Source organism: Hemiscyllium ocellatum, chromosome 34, assembly GCF_020745735.1.
Source record: "Hemiscyllium ocellatum isolate sHemOce1 chromosome 34, sHemOce1.pat.X.cur, whole genome shotgun sequence".
In the NCBI taxonomy this organism is placed as follows: Eukaryota; Metazoa; Chordata; class Chondrichthyes; order Orectolobiformes; family Hemiscylliidae; genus Hemiscyllium; species Hemiscyllium ocellatum.
Genome location: NC_083434.1, coordinates 7626231 through 7650747, shown reverse-complemented (window position 1 = coordinate 7650747; position 24517 = coordinate 7626231).

The window sequence follows — 24517 nt, the reverse complement described above, 5'->3', positions numbered from 1 at the left end:
GGGATACTATAAAAGCAAAAGAGAAAACATATAATGTGGTGAAGGGCAGTGGGATACCAGAGGATTGTGAAGCTTACAAAGACCAATAGGGGGCAACAAAAAAAGAAATAATGAGAGAGAAGATTAAAATGAGGGTAAGCTAGCCAGTAATATCAAGGAAGACCGTACGAGTTTCTTTAGATATGTTAAGGGCACAACAGAGGCAAAAGTGGACATTGGGCCACTTGAAAATGATGCTGGATAGATAGTAGTGGGGAACAAGGAAATGGCTGAGGAATTCAATAATTGCTTCATGTCAGTCTTCATGGTGGAAGACCTGAGTAATATCCCAAAAATTGAAGAGAGGGGAGTAGAGCTAAGTATGGAGGCCATCACCAAGGAGAAGGTGCTAGAAAAACTGAATGGCCTGAAGATGCATAAATCACCTGGATACGATGGACTGCATTCCAGAGTTCTAAGGGAGATAGCTGAAGAGATAGTGGAGATGTTAGTGGGACTCTTTCAGGATTCATTAGAATCAGGGAGAGTCTCAAGAACTGGAAAATTGCTAATGTAACATCCCTGTTTAAAATGTGAGTAAGGCAGAAGACAAGATATTACAATTATCCTAACCTCGTTCATGGGTAAGATCCTGGAATCCATTCTGAAGTATGGAATTTCTGAATATTTGGAAGTATATGACAAAATAGGGCAAAGTCAGCATGATTTCATTAAGAGAAGGTCATGCCTGATAAATCTACTAGAATTATTTGAGGAAGTAACAAGCCGGTTAGACCAAGGAGAGCCAATGGATGTTATCTATCTGGATTCAAGAAGGCCTTTGACAAGGTGCCACACAGGAGACGGCTGAGTAAGATACAGGCCAATGGAGTTCGAGGCAAGGTGCTAGCATGGATGGAAGCCTGGGTGGCTGGCAGGAAGCAGAGAGTGAGGATAAATGGTCCTTCTCAGGATGGCAGCCGGTGACAAGTGGTGTTCCGCAAGGCTCAGTGTTGAGACCACAACTTTTCACTTTATACATTAACAATCTAGATGAAGCAACTGAGGACATTCTGACTAGGTTTGCAGATGATACAAAGATAGGGAGAGGGACAAGTAGCATTGAGGAAGCAGGGAGGTTGCAGAAGAAGAATTTGGACAGGTTAGGAGAGTGGGCAAACAAGTGGAAGATGGAGTACAATGTGGGAAAGTGTGAGGTCAGCACTTTGGTCGGAAGAATATAGAGGCATGGACTGTTTTCTAAATGGGGAGAAAACTCAGAAGTTTGAAGTGCACATATACTTGAGTGTTCTCGTCCAGGATTCTCTCAGGGGAAACTTACAGGTTGAGTTAATAGTTAGGAAGGCAAATACAATGATGACATTTATTTTGAGAGGACTTGAATATAAAAGCAGGGATGTACTTCTGTGGCTGTATAAGGCTCTGCACAGGCAACATTTGGAGAATTGTGCACTGTTTTGGTCTCCATATCACAGGAAGGGTGTACTGGCCCTGGACCGGTTCAGAGGAGGTTCATGAGAATGGTCCCAGGAATGAAAAGCTTAACATATGAGGAATATTTGAGGACTCTGGGACTATACTCAGAGTTTAGAAGGATGAGGGGGGATCCAATTGAAACATACAGAATACTGAAAGGCCTGGACAGAGGGGACGTTGGGAAGATGTTTCCATTGGTAGGAGAGACTAGGACCTGAGTGTACAGCCTTAGAGTAAAGCAAAGACCTTTTAGAACGGAGATAAGGAGAAACTTCTTCAGCCAGAGAGTGGTGAATCCATGGAATTCATTGCCACAGAAGTCTATGGAGGGCAGATCGTTGAGTATTTTTAAGACTGAGATAGATATCAATTGGGCCAAGAGTTATAGAGTCATAGAGATGTACAGCATGGAAACAGACCCTTCAGTCCAATCCGTCAATGCTGACCAGATATCACAACCCAATCTAGTCCCACCTGCCAGCACCCGGCCCATATCCCTCCAAACCATTCCTATTCATCCAAATGCCTTTTAAATGTTGCAATTGTACTAGCCGCCTTACTTCCTCTGGCAGCTCATTCCATACAAGTACCACCCTCTGTGTGAAAAGGTTGCCCCTTAGGTCTCTTTTATATCTTTCTCCTCTCACCCTTAACCTATACCCTCTAGTTGTGGACTCCCCCCTCCCACAGAGAAAAGACTGTGTCCATTTATCCTATCCATGCCCCTCATGATTTTGTAAACTTCTATAAGTTCACCCCGCAATCTCCAACCCTCCAAGAAAAACAGCCCCAGCCTGTTCAGCCTCTTCCTATAGCTCAAATCCTCCAATCCTGGCAACATCCTTGTAAATCTTTTCTGAACTCTTTCAAGTTTCACAATAGGAAGGAGACTGGAACTGCATGCAATATTCCAAAAGTGGCCTAACCAATGCCCTGTACAGCCACAATATAACCTCCCAATTCCTGTACTCAATACTCTGACCAATAAAAGAAAGCATACCAAATGCCTTCTTCACTAACCTATCTACCTGTGACTCCACTTTCAAGAAGCTATGAACCTGAACTTCAAGGCCTCTTTATTCAGCAACACTCCCTAGGGGGTTAAGGGGTGAAAGCTGAAGATTGCGGTTGAGAAACTTATCAGCCTTGATTATAAGGCGGAGAAGACTCAATGGGCTGAATGGCCTAATATCTGTTCCTATGTGGTATAGTCTCATGGTCTTATGGTTTAAAGGACAAGTTCTGAATCTCACTCACGATTGGTGATTATGTTATTTCCATACATTTGCATCTCATCATTTGCTAATCTCCCCTCATTTACAGGTAACTCCCCATTCTCTTTTCCTTCCCTGTGAATCTGGATGATGTTAATCATGAATATGAAAGTCAAACTGATACCTAGCAGCTGCAGCTCACCTCTTACTCCTCCGTGTCTTCATCCAACTCCACTGTTACCACCGTTTCCCTGCATGCACCTTTAATGCTCCTTCATCCACAAAGGGGACCGCCAGCCTCATATATCATCATGGCTGCTATTGGACCAACACATGTACCGCATCCAATACTCAGGACTTTGTTTTGGAGCTCAGGGACACTTGCTTCTGCCACGTTGCTTTGGGTGCGAGGATGACCAACACATCTCATACATCCACATTGGATGCATCCTGTGGATGTTAGCTTACTTTCTTCATGTTCAGTCACTTTGTACTGACTTGGTGGCTGCCATTCTCTGGTTGGTATTGTTTTATTGTGGATAGGCTCTTTAGCCCTAATGTAAAAGCTGCCAGACTTTTTGGCTTTCAATGCTGTTTCATGCAGGAGAGGCAGGCAGTTTGTCACCATGTAGAGCACTGAAGAGTCAAAGGGATGGGCATATTACTACATCAATGTCACACCTGTAATATATCTCAGCAGTTTACTCACACTGCATGGGCCTAAACTAAATGGCTATGTCTGAAAGTCCAAAAGACCATAAGACATAGGAGTGGAAGTAAGGCCATTCGGCCCATCGAGTCCACTCCGCCATTCAATCATGGCTGATGGGCATTTCAACTCCACTTACCAGCATTCTCCCCGTAGCCCTTAATTCCTCGTGACATCAAGTCAAAGTCAAAGCAAATCAGTCCTCAGTGGATTGAAGTATGGTCAGTCAGACATTACCAAATACAATCAGTCAAGGTCTCTGTCTGATCTATAAACACAGCGCCAACAACATGAACATCACAATGTCCCAGCAATGACAAGTACTTGCATATCCTCCACCAGACGATTTTCATGTGCTGAGCACTGTAGAGACCAGCTCCATAATTAAAGAGCTGAACAGCAGACGGTTGCATGAGAAAAGCCAATAAGTGTGATGGCAGACTGCCTGCCATGAACTCCCACTGCAATAAACATCACCAAAAACATCAAACAATTCAGCTCTTTGGGCCTGTCTTCATGATGGAAGGCACAAAAAAATCATATGAGAAACAAATGTCAGAAACAAAGAATCTGAAAAGAATGAAGAATTCACATGACATACTATTAGTAATTAAAAAGTACTGGAGAAACTAATTCAACCTAATGTCAACAAACAATTTGTACTGGTGAGCTACAACTTGAGTTTTGGAAGTGATGTAACTACATAAACAGTGGATGCATTGGCTTTGAACTTCCAGAATTCCCTAGATATGTAGCTTAACAAATGGAACTCTGCTTTTTGAGGTGATTTTCAGGATGGCAGGCTGCAACTTGCAGAGTGTCACAACTATCAGTGCTCAGGTAGAAGGTATGTATCATCACTATCATTGGATTGGATGAGGAGGATATATTGTTGGACATTTTTGGCAGTAATAAAAACCAGAAACACTGAAGCATGGTGCCAAAGGAAGGGGAGGTTGAGTGGAATATGCAATAGATGAGAAAACTGGCATATGGTAAATGAAGATAGTTAAATTAGTAATCTTTTAGATAGTGTTGTCATTTGGGAGAAGGGAGTAGCTTGTGAGTTGAACTAAATGTAAACATTATGGGAGAATAGTTATTAACTAAAAAGGTCAACATTTATTGCTCAGCCAGCATCTCACTTATTGCATTGCTGGGTTTTGAGAGTTTGGTGTTTGCAATTTGTTTGCAGCATTTTGCTTAATGCAAGGTAACCCAGGCTTCAAAAGAGTATTTAACTTGTTATAAAGACCCTTATGAATTTTTTGTGAATGTAAAACACTTTCTGTAAATTCGCATTCTTTTGATTTTCTTTTCACAGAAATACTCAACAAAGTGAAGTACGAGGTATGTGAAGGAAGGAACAATAAATGCACATAAGGATAAAAGAACAAAGGTGAAAACTATAGACTTTAGGAACTTGCAGCTCACCATGACAATAAAGAAACAACTGAAAAATAAGGCCTTTGATATGCTGAAAAGTTAATGAGACTAAGCGGGCATAGAAATGAAGGCTACAGCAGCAAATGTATTTGTTTTATCTGTGAGAGCTAAAAAGTAGAGAAGACAAAAAAAAACAAAACCACAATATTTCAAGTGTTTGTGAAACAGTGTTGATATTGATCATAACTGCTTATGATATTTTCAGACCCTCGTTTCCCTTCTACCCTGAATACTAGTCACGCAAGGAAATGGAAAACAAAACTGCTACTGTGTGCGTTCAAGTGACCTCTGGCAGCCAATGAGGCTGGCCAACATCTTTCTGTCTGCTCCTTGTCAGTCAGGAAATACACGCGGAAGTTTATGCCTGCTGTTACACGGCACTCAAAGTGAAGGAAACTGCAACATAAAAGGAGCTGATTACGATCTGTTATAAAACAAAATAAGTTTGTGAGAAAATACCCATGTAATTTGATGCAAGTATATCAGCTACACAAAAAAATTAACCTGTTACAAGGGTCAATTGGTGGAGTAGAAATGTGTTTTAACAGGTAGTGCAGAATTGGTGATATCTTTTAAGATGGTTGTTATTCCCCTGTATATTGAATTTAATATCATTGAATATCAGGCAGCAAAGATAACAGAAAGAAACAGGAAGAATGTCTGCCTTATAATTACTACCTCAGGCAAATATCATCTTAGTTGGCTCTTTCCTCTTTGGTATCTATATTTCTTAAGAGTGCTGCACCAAAAGCAGGTTCACCATTCATCAAAATGTTTATTGGAACATAGGACTAAAACGCAGAAGTAGGCCACTCAATCATTCAAATCTTCTCGACCATTTGATAAGATCATAGCTGATCTGGCTGTTCTCTCTTTCACGTTAATGGTAATAGTCTAGTGATTAGTCATTATCAGGGTTTGATTATGTCCATGTGTCGGTTTATTTGGAAAAGGAAAAACACATAACAAGTTTTGAAGCAGACATAACAGCAACCCGTTTGATTTCTGCAGCTTGGAGACTGACAGCATGTTATGTGCTCGGCAGAATTACAACCTTTTTGACACATAGCGCATGGTGTTCTTAAAGGCAAGGTGCGCAGATAACATCTCCCTCCTTCCCCAAATAAAATAGTTACAATAAGAAGAGAGCCTATGTTTCTCTATAACATATCGATAATTCGCTAATACATCTAGGTCTCATAATGGTAACTTTGTCTGGAGATTATTTGGAATGATATGGTCCCTCATTCCAATTTATGTTGTTACATTTTTCTTTAATGGACTGCAGTTGCTGTTCCACAATTCACTTCTCCTGGTGCATTACAGACAGGTTTTGTTTCAGATTAGCCATTGACTGATCTAATTCCTCAAGCTGCTTGGAGTGGTTCAAATCGCATCAGCATTTGTCTGCAGAGCTTTGTTCGGATTCTGAATTGGTCTTCTGGTATTGTCCATATCTTTTGAGGATCTTTTATCTATTTGGTTGTTAGTCCTGACATGTTACATCTGTGTAGACTTTCACTCCCAAAGGCTAAACACACACAAATGTCTTATTTTGTTGCATCATATACATTTGAAATAGGAACATGCAGGTTGAATGCAACTTTGAAGCATATTAAGTTCTATTTGTAGATCTACTAAACTAGGGAATTATGTGGATTTTTTGACAAGATGCCTTTGGCCTTCCCTTGCTTGCAATTGATTGAGCATTCGCCAGTTTTGAAGAAGTGTCATGCTGGACACAAAATATCAATTCTGTTTCTCTTTTCACAGAGGCTGCCAGACCTACTGAGTTTCTCCAGCATTCTCTGTGTTTGTCCCCAATCACTTAATTTTCTCAGGTGAGTTAAACTGGTCTTAGGATTGGCATTTGTCCATCAAGCTATGTTTTCAACACCCTCTGATGCTGTGATGAATAAATAAATAGAGGGCATTTATTATGATTTAAGACAGTCTGACCGTGTGTTTCACTTAGAAACTTGCCTTCTGCCTTTTCAAGTATGAGTGGCCTCATCAGCATGACGCTTTCAACTACTGCTCACCATGTCATGTTAATGATAAAGGTCAAATAATCATTCACTCATCAGGGATTGATTAATTCTGTACATTAGTTTATTTAAAGCAGTAAAACACATTACAGTTATGAAGGAGGTATTACAGCAATCAACTGATTTAAGACCTTAATGTCATAAAAAAACTAAAGTGTACGCCATTCAGCCACATGAACTGCTCTGTCATTCAATAGGATCATGGTGATCTGGCACTCCTCACATCCACCTTCCTGCCGTTCCTCCAAACCCCTTGTTTCCCCTTCTGATCAAGAATTCTATCCATCTCAGTTTTAAACATTCACATGGACTCTACCCTTACAGAGTCATAGAGTCATGGAGATGTACAGCATGGAAACAGACCCGTCAATCCAACCCATCCATGCCGACCAGATATCCCAACCCAATCTAGTCCCACCTGCCAGCACCTGGCCCATATCCCTCCAAACTCTTCCTATTCATATACCCATCCAAATGCCTCTTAAATGTTGCAATTGTACCAGCCTCCACCACTTCCTGTGGCAGCTCATTCAATACACGTACCACCCTCTGTGTGAAAAAGTTGCCCCTTAGGTCTCTTTTATATCCTTCCCCTCTCACCCTAAACCTATGCCCTCTAGTTCTGGACTCCCCAACCCCAGGGAAAAAACTTTATCTATTTATCCTATCCATGCCCCACATAATTTTGTAAATCTCCATAAGGTCGCGCCTCAGCCTTCAACGCTCCAGGGAAAACTGCCCCAGCCTGTTCAACCTCTCCCTATAGCTCAAATCCTCCAACACCGGCAACATCCTTGTAAATCTTTTCTGAACCCTTTCAAGTTTCACAACATCTTTCCGATAGGAATGAGACCAGAATTGCATGCAATATTTCAACAGTGGCCTAACCAATGTCCTGTACAGCCGCAACATGACCTCCAACTCCTGTACTCAATACTCTGACCAATAAACAAAAGCATACCAAACGCCTTTTTCACTATCCTGTATACCTGCGACTCCACTTTCAAGGAGCTATGAACCTGCACTCCAAGATCTCTTTGTTCAGCAATACTCCCTGGGACCTTACCATTAAGTGTATAAGTCCTGCTAAGATTTGCTTTCCCAAAGTGTAGCACCTTGCTTTTATCTGAATTAAATTCCTTCTGCCACTTCTCAGCCCATTGACCCATCAGGTCCAGATCCTGTAGTAATCTGAGGTAACCCTCTTTGCTGTCCACTACACCTCCAATTTTGGTGTCATCTGCAAACTTGCTAATTGTACCTCTTATGCTCGCATCCAAATCATTTATGTAAATGGCAAAAAGTATAGGACCCAGCACCGATCCTTGTGGCACTCCACTGGTCACAGGCCTCCAGTCTGAAAAATAACCCTCCACCACTACCCTCTGTCTTCTACCTTTGAGCCAGTTCTGTATCCAAATGGCTAGTTCTCCCAGTATTCCATGAGATCTAACCTTGCTAATCAGTTTTCAATGACAAGAACTTTCAAAGACTCACAATACTCTGAGAGAAGAAATTCCTTTTCATTTTGTGTTAAATTGGTGCCCCTTAATTCTGAGACTGTGCCCTCTGGTCCTAGACTCTTCCATGAGGGGAACCATCCTCTCAGGCAGTTTGACAGCATTGTACATATACAGCAACTCCCTTATCTGTCATAAATCCAATTCACACTTGGAAAAAAATCAATCATCCAGCGTCCATGTTTTCATTGAAGAAAGTTCCATAGATAACTGATCCTTCATGTTCTTCCTTATCTTCATCTTATCCTATTCATAAACTGTATCCCATAGTTCACATCTTGCATCCTTTCAGATGTCAAGGCCTGCAGCATTGTATATGCTTCATTTTGACCAGCTCTTATTCTTCTAAATTCCAGGAGATAAAGGCTTCGCCTCTTCCCATCTTTTGTATAAGGTAACTACTTCATCTCAGGAATGTGATGAGCCAATCTCCTCTGAACTGTTTTGAATGTATTTCTCTGTGTTTTCAAATAAGGAGACTAAAAGTTTACACAGTACTACAGATATGGTCTCACCATGTTTTGAACGCTGCAGTAAAATGTCCCTACTCTTAGATGCATTCCTGATGAAGGTATCATGCCCGAAGCATCGATTTTCCTGCTCCTCAGATGCTGCCTGACCTGCTGTGCTTTTCCAGCACCACTCTAATCTTGATTCTGATCTCCAGCATCTGCAGTCCTCACTTTTGTCAAACCATTAAGGAGTCCAGTTCAGCTTAACATTTAGTTTCTATCTGCTTGGTCCAAAGTCTATTGTTCACCTTAGGAAATGGATGAGTATATTAAGACCTGTACAATTAAAACAAGGATCGATGATTCTCTCTTTATTTACCAGTCTTGCTGGAGAGACATATCATTAGCTATTCTTCTGTGTTTGTGGACTGTAATGTACACACAACAAAAGATATGACCAGAATGATGGTGGATAAACTCTGTTCTTTTAACTAACATTGGAACTTTCCAGATTTGTGTTTAACTTGAATCATGTGACTGGCAGTGCCCAAATTGTATGACCGACATTAACACAGATGCTGTCAGACCTGCTATGTTTTTCCAGCTATTTCTGTTTTTGTCCGTGTGGAACAAACAAAACAGCTGATTGAAAGATCAATAATCCAGAGATGACTATTACTTAATTTAGCTCCTCACACCTTCTAAGCAGAACTGCTTTCCTAGTCTTAACTATGTGTCATTGCTATCTACATGGACCATGTCAACTTAATCCTTCTCCTTTTACTTCAAGGTCTTGTCCAGCTCTAAGCAGATGTCTCAAACTCTGAGGCAGGCCACAGCTTCTGGACTCATGCTCTCGACTACTGAGAACTGTGTCAATCCCCTAATTATGCTGTATCCTGTTAACACTACATTCCCATTAACTCACTTCATTTGAATGGTTTCCTGTCCCATGGCACCTTGATCAGCTTGCTTCTCCAAGTTGCAGTTCATGCTTTCATACAGGCTGCAAGAACCTAATGGATAAGGCACTGGCTTCCTAAGCCAGGGATTGTGGGTTCACGTCCCATCTGGGCTGTCTGACTTTTTAGTGGATGGCATGGTGGCACAGTGGTTAGCACTGCTGCCACACAGAACCAGAGACCTGGTTCAATTCCCGCCTCAGGTAACTGTCTGTGTGGAGTTTGCACATTCTCCCTGTGCCTGCGTGTGTTTCCTCCCACAGTCCAAAAATGTGCAGGTTAGGTGAATTGGCCATGCTAAATTGCCCGTAGTGTTAGGTGAAGGGGTAAATGTAGGGGAATGGGTCTGGGTGGGTTGCTCTTCAGAGGGTCGGTGTGGACTAGTTGAGCCAAAGGGCCTGTTTCCACACTGTAAGTAATCTAAAAATCTAAAACCTCAAGCACTGTGATGCCTCCACTTCCATCATCTTGATTCCTATCTGTGGGATATAGGTAAAGTAGTGTTACTTCTGCAATTATAATTACTTATGCAAGGTAAATGCACTCACACCAGTGTATAATTGTTTCAACCAAGAGCTGAGTCAATAAGAATGAAAACTCTGTGGAGGAAATGTATAATTGTTTTTGTATTAGCTAAAATGTGCATACAAGAATGAAACGTGCCTGCTAACAATGGTAGACAAATAGATAAGGTGCTGTGAGGATGTAGGTTAAGCCGGATATGCTTGTACAAGCAGTAGTTATAAGCATGTGCTTCCCACTTTTGCAAAAACACAAAAACAAACCCCAATTCCAGGCACCACGCTTGCAAGCATATAATAAACATACTGATTGCTTCAGATCTTGTCTCGGACTGAAATTATTGAAGTGAGTGAGCTTTGTTTCTCATAATTGGGGGCTCGTCCGGGATGTTCTTCCATCGCTGATGGGGAGTGGCTGGCCCTGGACACTAGGAAGACACATCCCATTCCCAATTGAGGAGCGGTCTTGTGTCCTGGTTTGGTCCACTCCCTTGGGCGACTGGTACGAATCCCACAAGAGACACATCTGAATCAGACAGTGAAAGAGGTCGATAGAAAATACGGCAACAAGGGGCCAGGCAACTCTGTGCACAGACTAAGGGAAGAAAACTGATTTGGTGGCCGGGAAAAGGGGTATTTAATCACTGAGGGACTGGCGCGGGCCCCGAGAAATGGGGGGTAGGCAGAGTAACTGTCAAGGAGTAAAGGAAGAAAACATCCCGGATAACATTCCTCCTGAAAGTCCGTTGGGGAGGATGTTGTGGGAATGGACAAATAATACTTGTACAAGAGTAAAAGATAAAAAGAAAATGATTAAATATTGTTGTTTAGTATGGACCAAAGAACCAATCCTTCGCCCGGCTGTCTTCTGGCCAAAGTATGGTTCGGACGAGGATTGGGTATGTCAGTATTTAGAATTGAATGTGAATAAAAAACAACCTTTTAGTCAAGAGGAGGCGGACTATGCATCCTGTTGGAAGGGCAGTTTGGGAATGATGGCAGTAAAGACAAGGGATTCCCCCTCTGCCCCACCCAGTCCCTGGGATCCTCTTGGCTGCTTGCCCCCTCCCGTACCATGAAATCAGATTAGGTGGAAATGGGGGAGGAGAGACAGACAGACAGGGACAGGGAACGGATGACCCACAAAAGGAGGATGAAGGGGCAGTGGACAGGGATGTTGTTGTTCCCGACCCTCAATCCTCAACAAAAGAAAGGAAAGATAAAGTCGATGTAGAGGAGGCCTCTGGAGTATGTAAACCAAAGCTGAAGGGGGACAAACAAAAACAATAAAAGGGGAACAATGTAAAAACTTATCCCCTTCGGGAGGTACCAATAGGGGACAAAGAGATTGGGTTTGTAAGTGTCCCCCTCACCAGTGGGGAGGTCAGAATGTTTAAAAAGGAGATGAAGGTCCTGGTTGAGGATCTGGTAGGGTTGTCTGAAGTAATTGATCAATTCTTGGGGCCCAGTCTGTATACGTGGACTGAGTTAATGTCTATTTTGAATATACTATTTACTGGGGAAGAAAGGGGACTTATACGAGGAGCAGCCATTAAAATATGGGACAGGGAACATCCCCTTGGAGAAGGGGATGCTGGACAGGGAGAGACAAAGTTTCCCCTCAGAGACCCCCAGTGGGAAAATCAAAACCCGGAGCATAGAGAAGAAATGACGGAATTGAAAGACCTGATTCTAAAAGGAATAAGAGAGGCAGTTCCGAAGTAGCAGAAGTTGACTAGAGCCTTTGTAGTTAGACAGGAGAAAGATTTCTTGCAAAGATTAAGAGACTCAATGCGGAAATATTCTGGAATGAACCCTGATGACCCAGTGGAACAGGGTCTTTTGAAAGTACATTTTGTGACAAAGGCATGGCCAGACATAGAGAAAAAGATACAGAAGATAGAAGGGTGGAGTGAAAACCATTAGATGAATTGTTAAGAGAGGCACAGAAAGTGTTTGTAAAGAGAGAGGATGAAAGACAAAAACAGAAGGTGAAAATGATGGTAGCTACGGTTGATGAAGTAGTTAAGAACAGAATGGAACCAATAGTGAACAACCGGAGCGGCAGGTGGCAGCATGTAGGGCAGAGAGGAAGAGGGAGAGGGAGAGGGAGAGGACAAGGGGGAGCATTTGATAGAGGGTTCGGGCGACAGGGGCAGAGATGGAGGTCTCCACAGGCAGGATGCTATTATTGCGGAAAGATAGGGCATTTTAGGCGGGAGTGTCCTGATCTACAAAGGGAAGAAAGGGCAATTCCGCTTATGAATTTTGATGAAGAATAGGGGTGTCAGGGGTTCCTGCCCCCAGGGACCCACCAGGAACCCTTGATAAACTTGAAGGTGGGACCCTGTAGGGAAGAGGTAGTCTTCCTAGTAGATACGGGGGCAGCACGGTCATCGCTGAATTTTAAACCAAAGAAAGTAGGAATGTCAACACGGTCAATTACTGTTTCCGGGGTAAAAGAGGAAGGATTTACTGTTCCAGTATTTGAACCTATGATGATAGAAGGTCCGAAGGATACAGTCACAGGGGAATTGTTGTATATCCCTGATATAGGAAGTAACTTACTAGGGAGATATTTAATTATCCTCTTGGGACTGGAGATTGGAATTCAGGAAAAAGAATTAGTTGTCCAAATGGAAATGTTGACAGAGGATGTGGAGAGAGAGATAGACCCTATTGTATGGGCTAGAGATGGGATTCGTGGAAAAATACAGATCCCTCCTCTAGAAATAAGTTTAAAAAGGAAAGGGGACGTTGTCTGTGAGCAACAATATCCCATTTCCATAGAAGGTAAACGAGGACTGCAGCCAGTAATTGAGGGACTGATTAGAGATGGACTGTTGGAGCCATATATGTCTCCTTATAATACCCCAATCCTACCAGAACAGAAATCCAATGGAACTTATCGATTGGTGCAGGATTTGAGAACATTGAATTGAATAGTACAGATCAGACATTCAGTGGTGCCAAACCCCTATACGTTATTAAGTAAGATTCCTCATGACCACAAATGGTTTTGTGTGATAGATTTAAAGGATGTCTTTTGGGCTTGTCCCTTGGTGGAGGAAAGTAGGAATTTATTTACCTTTGAATGGGATGATCCCAAGACAGGACGGAAACAGAAATACCGGTGGACCGTGCTCCCCCAGGGGTTTACAGAATCCCCGAATTTATTTGGACAGATGCTCGAACAAATATTGGAGAAATTTAGCAGCCCCAAGGTGACTACCCTGTTGCAGTATGTAGACGACCTCTTAGTAACAGGAAAAAGAAGAGAAAGAGTAGGAGAAGCCACTAACAAATTATTGAATTTCCTGGGTCAGCAGGGACTGCGAGTATCTAAAAACAAATCGCAATATGTGGAGTGGGAAGTGAAATACTTGGGACATTTAGTTAGTGAGAGAAAGTGAAAGATAAGTCCAGAATGGATAGAGGGAATAGTGGGGATGCCGCTGCCCAGGACTAAATGGGAGTTACGTAAATTTTTGGGTCTAACGGGATATTGCAGATTGTGGATTGATTCTTATGCTCAAAAAACTAAGAAATTATATCTCAAACTATTAGAGGAGGAACCAAAGTGTCTAAGTTGGGATGATGAGGAAAAAGAACTAGTTGAGGAACTCAAAAGAGATCTGATCCATGCTCCCGTGTTAGCCTTACCTTACCTAGATAAACCTTTCCACCTCTTTGCTGCCATACATAAGGGAGCGGCTTTGGGAGTATTAACCCAGAGGTGGGGAGGAATGAAACAGCCAGTAGCATATCTTTCGAAGTTATTGAATCCAGTATCCCGGGGGTGACCTGAGTGTGTGCAGGTCGTGGCTACCACTGCACTGTTGGTGGAGGAAAGCAGAAAGCTGACATTTGGGGGAGCCCTAATAGTAAGCACCCCACACCAAGTGAGAACGATCCTAAACCAAAAAGCTGGGCAATGGTTGACAGACTTGCGGATTTTGAAATATGAGGCAATATCAATAGAAAAGGATGATCTAGTGTTGGTCACGGAAAATTGTTTAAATCCAGCTGCCTTTCTTTGGAAAGGGGAAGGAGAATCTCCTCAGAATCCAGAGCACGACTGCCTTGACATTATAGAATACCAAACTAAGGTCCGTGTGGACCTGAGAGATGTTCCACTTCATGTAGGAGCCCGACTTTTTATAGACGGATCATCCCGGGTGACTGAAGGGAAAAGACACAATGGGTATGCAGTCGTAGATGGGACAAAAGGTAGTGTGGTAGAGGCAGGAAGGTTGCCAAATAGGTGGTCAGCTCAGACCTGCGAACTCTATGCATTGGAAAGAGCCGTTAGGGCGTTAAAAAATAAAGAGGGAACAGTATACACTGACTCTAAATATGCATTTGGTATTGTGCACACTTTCGGAAAGATATGGCAGGAAAGAGGACTGATCAATAGCTGGGGGAAGGAATTAGCACATGAGGAGTTGATTAAACAGGTCTTTGAGTCCCTATTACTGCCCCGAGAAATAGCGGTAAATGGTCATCAGACAGGAAATGAACCAGAGGTTCGGGGGAATAGATTAGCCGATGAAGTGGCTGGGGAAGCAGCCCTGAGCCCACAAGGAGTGCTGATCCATTCCCTAATACCTACTGTCCCAATCCTCGGGAAGCTCCTACATTTACTGAAAGAGAGGAAAAAGAATTGAAAGATTTAGGGGCTGCAAAAACAGCAGACGGACATTAGATGTTACCTGATGGGAGGGAAATGCTGCACAAAATGATGATGTGAGAGATTATGGCCGTCCTACATCAAGGCAGTCATTGGGGAGTACAAGCAATGTGTGATTTAGTTCTTAGGGAATATGGATGTAAAGGAATATATACAATTGCTTCAACAAATATGTGAGGGATGTATAATATGTAGAAAGGTAAATAAGAAAGTCTTGAGAAAACAGACCCCGGGAGGAGGAGACCCGGGATTGACACCCTTCCAGAGTATACAAGTAGATTATACTGAACTACCCAGAGTAGGAAGACTTAAATATATGCTTGTCACAGTAGATCATCTATCTGGTTGAGTTGAGGCATACCCCCTCGTTACCGCCACTGCGAGTGGGGTATCTAAAACAATATTAGAGAACATAATTCCCCGATATGGGCTAGTGAACTGTATAGATTCCAACCAAGGAACTCATTTTACCTCTAAAGTATTACAGGGGGTAATGAAAGGGTTGGGAATCTCCTGGGAATTCTATACTCCATGGCACCAGCCATCATCAGGAAGGGTTGAGAGAATGAACCAAACACTCAAACGCCAGCTCTCTAAATTGATAATAGAAACCAGACTCCCTTGGACCAAATGTTTACCTATAGCTCTCTTGTGAGTACGAGCGGCCACAAGGAAAGATTTGGGACTATCCCCCGATGAAATCTTATTTGGCTTACATTATCTGGGAACGAGTGGAGAATTGTCAATTCCCGAAACTAAAGATTAGTTCTTAAAGAAGTATATACTGGGCTTGTCCTCCTCTTTGTCTTTCCTCAGGAAACAGGGTTTACTGGCACAGACTCCACCCCTTGAATTCACCGTTCATCCCATCCAGCCGGGAGATTGGGTCTTAGTAAAATCATGGACAGAGACTAAATTGCAGCCGGACTGGGAAGGGCTGTATCAGGCTCTTTTGACCGAAACGGCAATAAGGACGGTGGAGAAAGGCTGGACTCACTACACTCAGAATAAAGGGCCAGTGGACTCTCCAGTTGAGGAAGAAGTCTGGACAACCGAATCAATGCAAGACCCGCTGAAACTCAGACTAAAGAGACTTTGAGTAACTGATTATACAGTGGCGACGCGAGTGCGGGATTATTTCTGTAGGATTGTATATTAAATCTTTTTGTGCTTCAGCATTTTTTTTTTAGAATGCTGGGGATGTTTAGAGTTATGATGCTAGCCCTCTTAGTATCGGGATTTTTTCAAGTATCATTTTCGTACGTGTTATTAACGGTTCCTGAGTCTGATAATGCACAAGTAATAGACGCTGATGTATGCAGCTTAGTAAATTGTGGGGATGTAGATAAGCAGAGACAGTACCGCAGCTCAGAGATGCATCTTAAGTCCTTAAACCACATGGCACGAAGCAGTTCTGGGGTGGGGCACCTATGAGATACAATTAAATGAAACATTTGGGATAGAAATGAAAGCAAACGGGAATGATTTCTCATTTTTTTTTCGAATTAGTGTAGGACAGGAAAAACGAGTAGAACTACTGGATAATAAGGCACATCCTTTCACCCCTCCCGATGACCTTAAAGTAGTAAAATTATAGAGGTAAAGGACTTAAAACAGACCATTGAAATAGAGACTGGATATGGGGATGCAAATGCCTGGGTTGAATGGGCAAAGTATACTGTAAAAAGTCTGAACAAGAGCAATTGCTATGCATGTGCCTCCGGTAGGCCAGTGGCCCAGGTGGTTCCCTTTCCGCTCGGGTGGAAGCGAGACAGGAAGGGCATGAAATGTATGATAGCTCTGTATCAGGATGAGACTGCATGAATGATAGGAACTGTACCTCCCTATCTCTGATGTTCCCTCCCTTGGAGAAGAAAGATTCAAAAGCCCCCCCCCCCGCTGCATTTTCAGCTGCAGTCGGAAATCACACTTCGTGTGTACATAGACGAGGTACAAATCGGTCTAGAGATTTGGGGGAGCTGAAATTATGTACAGAGATTAAGAATGTCACCGAAATGGACAAGGGAGGGAACTACTCAGCACTGAAGGTTCCCCGAGTGGATCTGTGGTGGTACTGTGGAGGCAAAATACTGAGACCCTCCCTCCCTCCGGATGGAGAGGGATATGTGCAATTGTACAATTGGCAATTCCATTTACCCTGGCATTTGTGAAGGAAAAGACAGTAGGGAAAAAGGGAAGGGGTAAGAGATCACTGTTAGACACTTCTTTCGATGACAGGATTTATCTCGATTCTGTAGGAGTCCCTAGGGGGCATACCTGATGAATCCAAGGCTCGTAATCAGATTGCAGCAGGCTTTGAGTCAGCTCTCTTTTGGTGGGTAACAATTACTAAAAATGTAGATTGGATAAATTACATTTTCTATAATCAACAGCAATTTATACATTATACAAGAGATGTGGTTAAAGGAATATCAGAATAGCTTGATGCGACAAGTAGGATGGCATGGGAAAACAGAATGGCTCTTGAAATAATTTTAGCGGAAAAAGGGTGTGTGTGTGTGTGTGTGTGTGTGTGTGTGTGTGTGTGATGTTAGGAGGAAGCTGTTGTACCTTTATTTCTAATAACACTGTGCCTGATGGTTCAATTATTCGGGCCTTAAGGGAATTGACTACCTTAGCAGAGGAACTGGCTGAGAATTCAGGAGTAGACACATCTCTCATGGGATGGCTTGAATCATGGTTTGGAAAATGGAAGGGGTGGTGGTTTCCTTCCTTACTTCCCAGATAGTAGTAGTCGGGGTATTGGTGGCCATTGGCTGTTGTATCATACCCTGTATGCAAGGGCTCACCCAGAGACTGATTGAGACAACCTTAATGAAACAGATGCCCCTAAAAGGGAATCAGGCAGAGGAACTTTATCGATTAAATAATGAGGGGATGAGTGAGACCAAGATGGATGAAATCTCCGGAATGATGCTTGCGAATTTTGGGGGCGATGCTTAAAAGAAAAATTCAGAAGATAACAAATGGTAATTAAAGAAAAAGAGAGAAATTGTGGGATATAGGTAAAGTAGTGTTACTTCTGCAATTATAATTACTTATGCAAGGTAAATGCACTCACACCAGTGTGCAATTGGTTCAACCAAGAGTTGAGTCAATAAGAATGCAAACTATGTGGAGGAAATATATAATTGTTTTTGTATTAGCTAAAATGTGAATGCAAGAAGGAAACGTGCCTGCTGACAATGGTAGACAAATAGATAAGGTGCTGTGAGGATGTAGGTTAAGCCAGATTTGCTTGTACAAGCAGTAGTTATAAGCATCTGGTTCCCACTTTTGCAAAAACACAAAAATAAAACCCAATTAAAAGGTCATAAGGATCAATATGGCTGGGGAAAGGGAGGAGACGGCACCAGTGGGGGAAGTAGATAATCACGAAGAAGGATATACCTAACAATGGGACCACAGCAGGATGTGGTGAAATGGCCGAATAAACCTTGTACTTTGTTATGCACAAGGCCGGATAAGGCAAGGGATAAACAATAGTAATGGGCACCGGGTTTGGAGTAGTGAATCCTAGATAAGATATGTACTTGCTAAACTCTGTGTGCCAATTCCAGGCACCACGCTTGCAAGCATATAATAAACATATTGATTGCTTCAGATCTTGTCTTGGACTGAAATTATTGCAGTGAGTGAGTGCTGTTACTCACACTATCCCTGCCACCCTGGCTTTTGCCCGAAATGTCAATTTTCCTGCTCCTCAGATGCTGCCTGAACTGCTGTGCTTTTCCAGCACCACTCTAATCTAGACTCTCGCAGTAACATCTACCTGTCCCTGGCCATGGAGTATATTAGACGAGAGCTGTGTCTGTTAGCTGGAGCAAGGCATCGACGTAACCTAATCCCTCCCTGATGTGGTGCTGTGTCTGCAGCATGGCCTCCAGATTAATAATCATGAGCTGAAGTTCTTCCAGTTATTTAAATTTACAGCAAACGTGTTTGTCCCAGATTACAATGGTGTTCAGGATCCCCCGTATCTGCTGTAACAATACATCACCTGCCGAGCCATCTTCACTGCATTTACAAATTAATTATGTTGTGGATTTAATTTTAAATCAAAAAGGAATTGTAGTCCTGGCTGTGCTTATATTCTTGCTAAGATGATAAAGGTTGTTATCATACAATTGAAAGTCCCTACTTAATACGCATACATATATATGCATATATAACATACATACATATACAAATGCTCAACAGCCAATCTGATGATCTTTACTCCTACTACAAATAAATGTCGCAACTAATAAAGTCACCTAAGGTTTGAAAGCTAAATGAGAAAAATACTCTCCAACCAATCAACTAACTATTTTCTGGTGATATCACATTACATTTTCTGAGAACATAATTGGTCATTTCTGGAGCCATAAAGTGGGCTGGGCAGATAATCTGTCTCAGGGACTTCCTCTTGTTGGCTCCTCTCAATTATTCATATTACTGTCTCTGCACTTTGTCGCAATGCACTGGAGAAAGTGTGGGAATTTAAACCAAACTGTGAGTAGCAATTACTTATCTTGACCGTAGACCTGATTATCACCAGACCTGCCACTGTCATTAGCTTCCTGAACACATGCAACTACCACAGAATACAGAGTAAAACATATCACGCTATGGTCATCAGCATGGACAGGAAGCAGCCCTTGAATTTTTTTCAGTCAAAACAGAAATCCAATGTTAGCTCTACTGCCTATCCTGATAAGAACCAATAATCCTTCAACCCCACTGAACAGGTGCTCTTAGGCATTTCCACACAGAATACAGAGCAAAGTGGGACTTACTGCAAGATAACATTTGCAATATTGTACCCTCAACAAATGCAAGCAAGAATGTAAAAGTGCTGACTGGTTTGACGATAACGTTGCTTTAATGAAGAATATCATTGAGGTCAAGAGATTCAGGTGAGAAGAGTTTGAATGCACCGATGGCTGCTAGGCACTGTGCCAATTACTGCTGGCTGCAGCTTTGTCAGGATTTCCAGACATCCTCTGGTGTACAAAATCCAAGGGACATGTATGATGAAATTGAAAAGGCAACGGGCCCATCAGCAAAGGAAAGTACTCCATTGAAAACAAAGGTGGAGGGGAATCAATACTGATGGCATTATGAAAATGAAGAGATGGGTGGAAATATTACCTTAATTTGCACTCCAGGGAAAATACTGTCACTGAGGAAGCTTGATATGCCATAGAGAGACTGCTTGTTATGCAAAGTGGATGTGCTTAGTAAAGTACTGATTGCAGTCAGCATTAGCAAAGCTCTAGCTACACCATCTGAACTCACCAAATACAGGAAACAGACACTTCTGTAATATTTACATGAACATCTGCTTCCGATGGAGGGAAGTATCTATGCTTCAAGCTATAGAGTCATAAAGTTACACAGCACAGAAACAAGACTGTTCAGTCCAACCAATCAATGCCAACCATAATCCCAAACCAAACTAATCACACACGCCTGTACTTGATCCATATCCCTTCAAACCTTTCTTATTCATGTACTTATGCAAATGTCTTTTAAATGTTGTAAATGTATCATTATTTACCACATCCTCTGGAAGTTTACTCCACACATGAACCAGTTTCTGTGTAAAAAGATTTCCTTTTTAAATCTTTCTTCTTTAATCTTAAAAATATGCCCTCAAATTTTGAAATCCCCTCCAGGGAAAAGAGACCTGCCATTTACCTTGCTTCTGGATCAGTGGTGCTGAAAGAGCACAGCAGTTCAGGCAGCATCCAAACCGCAGCGAAATCGACGTTCCGGGCAAAAGCCCTTCATCAGGAATAAAGGCAGTGAGCCTGAAGTGTGGAGAGATAAACTACGCTTCAGGCTCACTGCCTTTATTCCTGATGAAGGGCTTTTGCCCGAAACGTCGATTTCGCTGCTCCTTGGATGCTGCCTGAACTGCTGTGCTCTTCCAGCACCACTAATCCAGAATCTGGTTTCCAGCACCTGCAGTCATTGTTTGTACCTCGTTGATTTACCTTGCGTAGAGCCCTCATGATTTAAAAAATCTATATAAAGTCACCCCTTAACCTTTCATGTTTTAGTGAACAAGTCTCAGGCTATCCAGTCTCCCTCTCTAACTCAAATCTTCCAATTCCAGCAATATCCTGGTAAGTCTTTTCTGAACCCTCACAAGCTTGATAATATCTTTCCTGTATGTGACCATATACAAGAACAATGAGGTACTTTCTTACTGAGCATTGTGAGAAAGGATTTACTCTTGTCAGACTCTAGATTTTGGCAGGAGGCAACTGTCTGAATCTCAGTGTAGTTTCTGAACCGAAGATGCAAAATTGGCATGATCACTTCAGGGTGACAGTTGCAAAAGAACTGCCATGACCAAAGGATATCATTGCATAGTGCCATCATTGATCTTGTCAAGACCTTCAATCATGTGAGCAGAGGTGGTCTACTTGCGTTGCTGAAGAAAATTGGCTGCCCCCCAAAACTGCTTAGTGTGATCTTCTCATTCCATGACAACATGAGGGGGAAGAGAGCTGAAAATGTGTTGCTGGAAAAGCGCAGCAGGTCAGGCAGTATCCAAGGAGCAGGAGAGTCGACGTTTCGGGAATCTTCAGGAATCCCCGAAACGTCGACTCTCCTGCTCCTTGGATGCTACCTGACCTGCTGCGCTTTTCCAGCCACACATTTTCAGCTCTGATCTCCAGCATCTGCAGTCCTCACTTTCTCCTCCACCATGAGGGGGAAGGTCAACCACACTGGAATCTTTGGAGATCCGGAATGGAATCAAGTAGGATAACATTGAATCGAAGAAACTCTTCATCAGAAAATAGACAAACTCTTTCATATTGTAACAGAATTTAATTTGATTTTCAGCATTTTGAAGGTGAGTTAACTGTTAGCAATTTTTGAGAAGATTTGTACCTCAGATTGATGGTAACTTAGCTCACTGAGCTTGAAGGTTTGTTTTCGGATGTTTCGTCACCATACTAGGTAACATTGTCAGTGAGAGTCTCTGGTGAAGTGCTGGTGGTATGTCCTGCCTCTCTATTTACAGGTCTTGGTTTCTTATACTTACATACTTATGAACATACTGTTGTTGTACCACTATCTATCAATACTGACAGTGTCCCTGGAGATTGCTGTTTGATGCTTAAATCAACACACCATTTGTGTTACAGCTGTTAGATCCAAGCTGAGTAAAACAGTACAAATCAATGCTAACTTTCCAGAGATCACTAAATTACAAGTTTTTAAAAACTGTGTCCTCAGTACATTTCCTCTACAGTAGTGAGATCTGGACAGCATTGGGAGAAAGGTCCAATTGGTTTTCTTCTTTGCAGTAAAGACTGTATTTTTTTTTAGCTTTCTGTATTTTTGATTGTGGACTTAAATGGGAACAGAACTGTATTTAAAACAACGATTGTTGAAATATTGTTGATCTGTCTTTAAGTTAGTTCACTGAGCTTGAAGATTTGTGTTCAGATGTTTCGTCACCATACTAGGTAACATCAACAGAGAGAACCTCCGGTGAAGCACTGGTGTTATGTCCTACCTCTCTATTAATAGATCATGATTTCTTAAGGTGGGTGATGTCATTTCCAGTTCTTTTTTTCAAGGGAAGGTAGATAGGGTCTAAATTGATGTGTTTATTGATGGAGTTTTGGTTAGAATGCCATGCCTCTAAGAATTCTCGTGCCTGTCTTTGTTTTGCCAGGATTCACCAGACCTGTAAATAGAGAGGTGGCATATACCGCCAACGCTTCACCAGAGATTCTCACTGATGATGTTATCTAGAATGATGACGAAATGTCTGTAAACAAACCTTCCAGCTCAGCAAGCTAACTTACATACTTATCATCAACCTGAGCTACAAATCTTCTCAAAAATCACTAATATTGTTGACCTTTTTTAAAATCAAGTAACCTGATATGCATTGTAGATACTGTTTATGCAGCTACTTGCTTAAGTACTAATGGAGGCCTAGTAGGAGCCAAGAGGTGTAGACAAAGAAAGTTTTGACTGGCAACGAACAGCTAATTAGTCTGTGGACCAGTGATCAATTATCCATGACAAAGGCCTTCTGCCTTCCAACAATTATATGATTAGCTTGTGGTTAGCTGAACAATTTTTGGTGTGGATGAGATGGTCAGATGGTTTTGTAGGAGTGTCCCCTTTCTCTGCAGTAAAAACTGTAGCATGGGCAGCATGGTGGTTCAGTGGTTATCACTGTTGCCTCACAGCACCAGGGTCCCAGGTTCAATTCCAGCCTCAGGCAACTGTCTGTGTGGAGTTTGCACATTCTCTCTGTGTCTGCGTTGGTTCAGTTTCCTCCCACAGTCCAAAGATGTGCAGGTCAGGTGATTTGGTCCATGGTAAATTGCCCATAGTGTTAGGTGCATTTTTCAGAGGGAAATGTGTCTGGGTGGGTTACTCTTTGGAGGGTCGGTGTGGACTAGTTCGGCCAAAGGGCCTGTTTCCACAATGTAGGGAATCTAATCTAAAACATCTCAAACCTGAAGATAGCCAGTTTATTTCCCCTTTCCAGTTGCTGTAAGCTGTGATTTTTCACTGATATGTCAAAGACCTTCACAAGTGGGAACAAGTCACCCTATGCAAACAGGTGAACATACCTGGGGAAGGAAGGTTGAGAAGCAGCTTTCTGATCAGCATACGAATCATTAACAAACTTTATGGACAGTGACCACTGAAGCTGCCTTCTTAGTCTTCCCTAGAGCACCCATTTGTTTCTCACACTCTCTCTACAATTTATAAAGGACAGTTTATAAAGGGTTAGTGCTTTAACTAATGGATTTATATGTTGATGGTTTATAATTATCTATATGTAGCTAGAGTCTGTTTATTTGTAATGAATAATCATTGTTGTTAAGTATTGAAACTCAGTCTGTGCTTTCATTCAACATGGGTGTAAAAGACAAATAAATTGGGGAAATTTGTGTACTTTTATAAAATTGTTAACTTTTGCGATGACTCTGGGGATAGCAGGGTTTAATTTCCAGTGATTTAACCCAGGGAGGGGTAACAGCTGTCTCAAATATACCTTTCACAACTTTTCCTCGGTCAGTCACCAACTCAGAGAATGGAAGTTTTGCTAATTCTGTCAATTCACTACCACATCAATGGCATCACCAATGTCTAAGTTATGTATATCAGATGGATTGCAAGTAAATATTCAAATACCTTCTGCAAAGTGAACAGACTATTCGAAGTAATGATCAGCTGGGCACCCATTAGAAAGATACGAAGATGGTGCACATTCAACTGGGAGATAATCACTGATGACCGAGATTGCTGAAGCTCACTGTTCAGAGGGACATTAGAAGAGACAAGGAGCTAGCTGAGAAGAGAACCCAAACGCCAGTAAATCTTTTCAGCTCAATGTCTTCAGAGGTAGTCAATAGTAAGTGTCAAGCCACTGTGAGGTCCTGAGACACAGTAGACAATATTTAACGACAAGCTGCCTGTGAAAACAC